This window comes from Hemibagrus wyckioides, unplaced genomic scaffold (assembly GCF_019097595.1).
Source record: "Hemibagrus wyckioides isolate EC202008001 unplaced genomic scaffold, SWU_Hwy_1.0 Contig2, whole genome shotgun sequence".
Classification (NCBI taxonomy): domain Eukaryota; kingdom Metazoa; phylum Chordata; class Actinopteri; order Siluriformes; family Bagridae; genus Hemibagrus; species Hemibagrus wyckioides.
Genome location: NW_026690780.1, coordinates 764,916 through 772,980, shown reverse-complemented (window position 1 = coordinate 772,980; position 8,065 = coordinate 764,916). Strand labels below are relative to the sequence as shown.

The 8,065-nt window shown below is 40.0% G+C and overlaps 2 non-coding genes across 2 annotated transcripts; one reads left to right on the top strand and one right to left on the bottom strand.

Moving 5' to 3' along the window:
- The first annotated feature begins 2,562 nt into the window (after positions 1–2,562).
- trnap-ugg (transfer RNA proline (anticodon UGG)) lies at positions 2,563–2,634 on the top strand. The gene has a single exon. It is a non-coding gene; the product is annotated as a tRNA-Pro (tRNA).
- Positions 2,635–5,526: 2,892 nt separating this feature from the next.
- trnal-aag (transfer RNA leucine (anticodon AAG)) lies at positions 5,527–5,608 on the bottom strand. The gene has a single exon. It is a non-coding gene; the product is annotated as a tRNA-Leu (tRNA).
- Positions 5,609–8,065: the final 2,457 nt, after the last annotated feature.

Sequence of the window (8,065 nt, the reverse complement as noted above, 5' to 3'; positions counted from 1 at the left end):
TCACAACAAACACCTCATACCAAGTGTCATGTTGGTGGAGGGGTGAGGATTCGTTGTTTTGCAGCCACAGGCTCTAGAAAACTTTGAATCATTTGGACATTGATGATCTCCACTTTATATTAGAATATTATTGAGACAAATGTAAGACTGTCCATGAGCTTATGTTGTGCTGAAACTGGGTCATATTAAAGGACAATAATCACAAGCACACCAGCAAATTTGTCTCTTTAAGGATGCTGAATCTGAGGACTTGTTTTTGTCTAGGTTAATGTCAGAAATACAGATAAAAAAGAAAAAGACGGGTTATTCTTGTGTTCTGATATGCTGAAATGCTCTAATGATTCCAAATGAATCTGTGAATTGAAACTGTGAACTATTCCCAGCGTGGTGAGCAATACTTTTGTTTTAAATATATTGATGGTTCTTGATGTAAATAATGTATATGTCTATTTAAATTCAGCTCCTGCAGATGGCAGTACATGACATGAAAATACTCTAGAACTGAACCTGATTGGACCTGGACACAACAGAACCATGTGGAGTGTTAAAGTAGCCATGAACATTAAACCTGAACAAAGCTTCAGCACAGATACATGGTGTGTGGAGTGCAGTCCGACTGAAACACTTGAATTACTGCAGAATCTTGAGCTTAATACAAGATGCTTATGTATTTGTGCACATGCTCTCAAACACCACCTTGTTAGGGGTTTTATATTGTTATAATTTGGTGTTTTGTTTAGACTTTAAGGGTGTACTATAAATCTGCTGAAGAATTTAATTCCACAATAAGAATTGTTTGTAATTGCAACAATATATTTTGTAGATTAGAAAAGGTTTAAGTTCATAGAAATAGGAAATACAGGAAGTAAATATATGAATCTTTTACTCATTATATTCTTTTAGAACATGTGTGTGTATTTTACATAAAGTGGCAAATCCTGCACTCTGATTGGTTAAAACAGAGGGAAGCTACAGTTGAGGCTTTGTACACAAGAAATGTTTAGATGCTTCACTGAAGACAGAGTAGAAGGAAACTTGACATTTACTGTAACATAAAAAGGAAACTTTCAGAAGAACAGAGGAAATTAAAACATGATGGTTTTCTGTGTTTCTGTTTTTTACCATGTTCATAGGTAAGCTTATATTTTATATATCCCCATATATCATGTTTAAATGTTTTATAACTAGTAAAGAAATGTTTCCATGTGTGAGTGTTTTAGATTGTAAGCATGTACTGTATGTATACTGTATAATATAAAATGATAATATTCTGAAATAAATGTCCTCTTCAGGTGAGAGCACACAGGACAGCATTACTCCAACATCTTCTGCTGTCTATGGTAAAGAGGAGCAAGCAGTTACACTCTCCTGTGATTATAAATACACTGTTTCTATGAACAGTCTACAGTGGTATCGACAATATTCCAATGCAGCACCAGAATTCCTCGTTCTGTTGACGGAATCGGGAGGGAATCAGACAGGTGATACTCCTCATCCTCATTTGTCTGCTAAAGTTCATAAGAGTCTGAAGCGTGTGGATTTGGAGATCTCGCCTGCTTCAGTATCAGACTCTGCACTGTACTACTGCGCCTTGCAGCCCACAGTGACAGGAAAGTCAACTTCACTGTCCAAAAACCTACAGAGACCTCAAACATGAAAGTGTTAAAGAATCACAATAAGAAGAAAAGACTGGAAGCTATGCATAACATCAGCATTCTGATTATTGATCCAATAGAAATGTATGTATATAACCATATATGAATACTTTATTTGAATTGAATAGACAAAACATTCTAAGTGAATCCAAATACAGATAGAAAAGTTAGGTGTGTGTTTGAAGAAGCCACATGTTCACTCCCTCTGCAGTATTAAGTGCAGTTCTCATAAACAATAGTGGCAGGTTTGATGGTTTATTTACTTAATGACAGTGTAAAGATCACATGCTGGAATTTGATTCTGTTCTAGGAATAAAAATGTGCATATTGTACAACTCTTTTGACAAGCAGCTGATTTCATTTATTTTTATTTTATGTTTGTTTGTTTGTTTATTTTACTGAGAATGAGATTTAATGTGTTCATCATGTGTGTCTTTGCAGGGTCTTTAATATATTTTTGAGAATTACAGGATACCTGAAAGTATGTATAACTAAGAATAAGAATTGTGGAAAATAAAAACACAGTTTCCATCACACAATCAGGAAATAAATAAGCTCTACTGAAATAGTGCTCCATAATCAATTCTTGAGGTAGATGAGCTACAACAGCTAAAGACCACATCGGGTTTCATTCCTGTTCACCAAGAACAGAAATCTAAGACTACAGTAACAACCCTGTAAATGACATAATTTGGCCCAATGGCAAGAGCTGCTTACTTGGTTCACACTTAGCATCTGGATTCCAAAAAGGTTTGAATCCCACAGGAGCCCTCGCTTTATTGTTAACTTGACTTTGTGTAACCGAGTTCCTTTTACTCGGACCCCAGTCCATATGAGCAAGAAGGTCATACAGTTACAGAGTACAGTGAACCTCCATTGGCGCACATCAAGCTGACAGGGACGACCTGGCTCGTTGGTCTAGGGGTATGATTCTCGCTTTGGGTGCGAGAGGTCCCGGGTTCAAATCCTGGACGAGCCCTGGTTTTACATGGAATAGAGTGGTTGGAACAAAACTAATGGATACTTGCACTGCTGGCTTGGTTCTCGCTTGGAAGCTTGTTTCTCCAGAGGTCCAAGAAGGTTCAAATCCCACTGTAATTACCTCTGAAAATTATCTCTGGAATACAGGGAGCGGGATGGAGAATGTCACACTTTGTGGAGACATGAACCTCTATGAAATATTAATATAATAGAGTACAGAAAGACCTCAGAATATTGTCATTTTACTAACACCATTCATCATGTTCACTGTTATATTCATGTGTCTGTGGCTTTCATTAGGTAAGTTAACATTGACCTTTTCAGAAAGGAGGGTAAAAGGTAAATCCCTATGCCACCACGTCTGTCTGCTAAAGTTGATGATAAAACTAAACAAGCGGATCTGATCATCTCCTCGGCTGCTTTTAATGTTTGATAATATACAATTAGAAGGTAATTTATTCATAATCACACTCTCTGGTATCACCCAGATGAGGATGGGTTCACATTTGAGTCTTCCTCATATCGTCTCAGGGAGTTTTTTCTTGCCGCTGTTGCCTCAGAGTTGCTCATTAGGGGTAAAGTTAATTTTCAACTTTGTAATTTCTATTCTGAATTTCAGTTTTTCTGTAAAGCTGCATTGAGACAATGTCCATTGTTAAAAGTGCTGTACAAATAAAAATGAAGTGAAGTGAATTTAATTACCTTTTGGGAACAGACACAGCAAATTTACTTATGAGAGATTTGGTTTAAATCTGGATCCAGTTTCCTATGATTTTCCACAGCAAATTATCATAATTATTTATAAATGTACAAATAATTTAAAAACCACACAAACAGATAAAGGCTTATAGTATTGTATAGATGATAAATCTTAAAATACAACACAGACATATTAATGACTCTACACTACAACTGCATCACTTCCTGGGTGTGTCCTTCTAGAGACGTGTAAAGTTCAGCACATACAGCACTATTATACAGAATCCTCACAGAGCTGTGTTCAGAAATGGATCAACTATACAACTTACTGTACATAGTGAGATACATACCACTGATTCTCACTCTAGTTACAGGTAATTCATTTTCATTTGTTAATCAACTGTATTAATAATTACAATGGATTTATAATCAGTTACTTAATTATATTAATTAATACTCATGTTTGTATTAACCTAGTAATTTCTTCAATCAATATTTGTTTTACAAAAACTACTGATACACACTGATATATTTCTTTATGTTACCTACAGTTTTGCTGATAAAATTGGACCAACAGATGAAGATGCCAACATTGTCAAGAAAGAAACAGAGACTGTTACTCTGAAATGTTCATATGAGTCAAGCAGTGATCGTATTTATCTTTACTGGTACAAACAATATCCTAACAGCGCACCACAGTTTTTACTGTATAAAGGAGCATGGTCAGGACCTGATCAGAGAACTCTTGATGATCGTCAATTAGAGTTAAAAACAAGCAGAGACTCTACTGAACTTAATATCAGAGGACTAAAGCTCTCAGATTCTGCACTCTATCATTGTGCTCTTAGAGTAGAAGCACAGTGATACAGAGTCACTGAAAGGCTTTACAAAAACATCAAATAGCACATACACATACAAAAGGTTTCTAAAAACTACAGCAACTTTTTATCAGTTAACCGCAGACATAAATAAAAAAATATGGCAACATGCAGCTGAAAGAAATAGTAAATGAAAACAAAGTGTTTTCAAACATGACAACTACACATTAATTACAATAAATTCACAAATCTATATGTTTCAGGCTTAAAAAATATTTTACTGATGCTATCTGAGCCATTGGGTCACATGTTGTTGCTGTCTATTTTTAATAAAAGTTATTGACATTTTCTCTTGCATTTTCATTCATTATTTTTTTTGTTCATGTGTAATTATGCATGTACATCCTGGAAATGCATGTTGCTTTGCAGGATGTGTGCTAAGGCAATGGCCTTTTACAAACAATCAGACCAGATGTGGGTTTAATCATCCAGATTTATTCATATTAATTATCCAAATGTAGGGAAATGTGATCTGACTGAGTTTGTGGCATGTTTTTTGGTTTAAGATGAGAATTTTGAGTATTTCTGAAACTGTTCTGAACAGAATTTTTTGGGATTTTGATACACAACAGTCTATAAATAATCCCTCTTTACAATCACAGTGAAGAGAGAAGCATCTATAACAATAAAAGATGTCCAATCTTGATGTGGATGAGCTACAGGACTTCAGGATCCTCTGCTGTCATTGAAGAGCAGGACTCTGAGGTTACACTGGAAACAGACTTACAGCAGAAGATTGGACAGTGACAGTATTCACAACTTCAGTTGAATACAAAACTGACAGATTCTAGCCTGAGCAACGAGGTGCAGACTGCATTTATCAAAGGATCCTGAAAAACAGAAATCTCTAAACTATATAATTTATCTGTTTTTAAACAGCAAACAGATTATTTTTGGGTTAGATTTGTATCATTTTCATAGGAAATCCTTGGACAGTTTAATGTTTTTTTTGTATTTCTTTAAATATTTCATTATTTTCCTATTTATTTCTTATTTTTCTATACTACTTGCTATGCTCTTCATTGTATTATATTTCAGTGCACTGTTGTTGAGAAGAGCACCCACAGTTTCGTTGTACTCCTTATGTGCAATTACAATAAAATTTATTCTATTCTATTCTATTCTATTCTATTCTATTCTATTCACAGAAATAAAGCCGATAGATAGTCGTGCAGTGTGAAAACAATGGTGACCCAACAACTTTGAAAATCTTGCATTGTGAACTCAGCATTAAGGCCTCGCGCTCAACCGCACACCCCTGAAGATGTGGGTGAAGGAACAACCTTCTGCTGTTGTCGACCCAAAAGTTCAGCTGGCAGCGGTGGGATTCGCACCCACGCCCCCGAAGAGACTGGAGCCTTAATCCAGCGCCTTGGACCGCTCGGCCACGCTACCCATGCAATTGGAAGGTTGTGGGGCTGTGGTCAAGGGAGGCCTGCCAGGTCGGGAAAGAGAGGCACTCTGGCAGGCGGTAGCAATGGTTGTACCACGCACGCTTCCATTACCAGACGTGATTCAAGATCCAAACCCAGGAAAGGTTTTGCAAAGTGGATTGAGAGCCTTAGGCTCTTGTTGACAAGGTTTGCTGATATGAACTTGAATCCCAGTCTGTTGCAATCAAGGTGCACGATCCGTGCCGCTGTCTTCGGGACTGAGCACTGCATTGATCTGCGTGGATCTCCAGTGGCGACCCGTCAGCCTTACAGCATCTGTGTCCAACCAACATGGAAATACAGCCCACGGTTGCGAAACACCTAGACCCAGGGCTAGCTTTTCTCGCTCCCCTCTAGCACGGTCTCACAGACCAGGTACGAAGCATTCCGCATGCAGGACTTGTGGTAAAGAGGAGGTTAAAGGGCATACAAGCGACAAGGAAGGGATTCAAACCCACACGTGCAGAGCACAATGGATTAGCAGTCCATCGCTTTAACCTCTCAGCCACCTCATCAGGTGCAGGTGTGGCACCCACGGCCAAATGTCCACAGAGACCGCGACAATTCTGTAGAGGAGCTCCGTAACCCAACGCGTTTAAACAAGCCTGTTCCCAAAACAACTGGAGCCCATCCCACTTGGATTAGCAGTCGGTCTCCTTAACCTCTTGGCATCCTAGTTCACCCACATGACTTTACACCTCAGTGCACCTGGCACTTGCACTCCATTGCCCAAACCACTTGGCCACCACTTCTTATGTCGATTTTTTATTCTTGGTTGAATTGTTGTTTTGTTGGTAGCTCGTAACCATGGTAAGGGCATGACTGATGTGGCTCACACACGCGGAAACCGTGTTTTGCGTACCGTTCTCTGGTTGTTTTACTTGCTGTTTGAAAAAGCAAGGTGTGAAACAGAGCAGCGTCTCAAAGCCAGGCGGTGACACCAGTTGCCGAAACCTAGGAGCTATTTCAGCACCCGGGTCTGGGGGCTCCGGTACCGTGTGAGCATGTTCATTTTTTTTTTCCAGCCAGGCAGCACATTTGCAGAAGGCACAGGAGCCACAACCCCTGTAAAGCCTTTGTGGTGCCAGAGCCCACAACTGCTGCCTTGAAAAGACTCAGCTGGCAGGAGCAGGATTTGAACCCACCCCTCCATAGAGACTGAAGCGTACATCCAACGCCTTAGACCACTCGGCCACACTACTCGAGAGCACAAACCTTATAGACCTCTGTGGAGAGCACACTGACATACTGTCTGGGTGTGTGGTACACAGGCTGCACAGATGAGGACAGACAAACTGTGCAGAGGGTGAAAAACAGCTCAAAAAATCATCGGCTGCCCTCTGCCCTCCCTGGATGACATGTCCAGGTCCCGCTGCCTCAGCAAAATCAAGGCCATCACAGGAGACTCCTCACATCCTGCTCATCACTTGTTTGACCTGTTGCCATCTGGGCGGTGCTTCAGGTCAACAAAGTCTCACACCACCAGACTTACAAACAGCTTCTTCCCCTGGGCCATTCGGACTGCAAACAATCACTGAACACACACACACACACATTCTACCTAATAAAATGTGCAATTCTACTGTGCACTTTAATCTGTCTGTGAATTGAGTACAAGTTATAACTTAATATTGGCTTTGCACAAATTAGATTTCAAGCAAATATATAATTGGGAACATTTTGTTGCAGCTTTATGAATGTTCTGCTTATATTGCAGTAGCCCTTTAAAAAAGGGTACAAGTATGCATACACTATATTGCCAAAAGTATTTGCTCACCCATCCAAATAATCAGAATCAGGTGTTCCAATCACTTCCATGGCCACAGGTGTATAAAATCAAGCACCTAGGCATGCAGACTGTTTTTACAAACATTTGTGAAAGAATGGGTTGCTCTCAGGTGCTCAGTGAATTCCAGCGTGGAACTGTGATAGGATGCCACCTGTGCAACAAATCCAGTCGTGAAATTTCCTCGCTCCTAAATATTCCACAGTCAACTGTCAGCTGTATTATAAGAACGTGGAAGTGTTTGGGAACGACAGCAAGTCAGCCACGAAGTGGTAGGCCACATAAACTGACGGAGCGGGGTCAGCGGATGCTGAGGTGCATAGTGCGAAGAGTCAATTCTCTTTCTGCAGAGTCAATCGCTACAGACCTCCAAACTTCATGTGGCCTTCAGATTAGCTCAAGAACAGTGTGCAGAGAGCTTCATGGAATGGGTTTCCATGGACGAGCAGCTGCATCCAAGCCATACATCACCAAGTGCAATGCAAAGCGTCGGATGCAGTGGTGTAAAGCACGCCGCCACTGGACTCTAGAGCAGTGGAGACGCGTTCTCTGGAGTGACGAATCGCACTTCTCCATCTGGCAATCTGATGGACGAGTCTGGGTTTGGCGGCTACCAGGAGAACGGTACTTGTC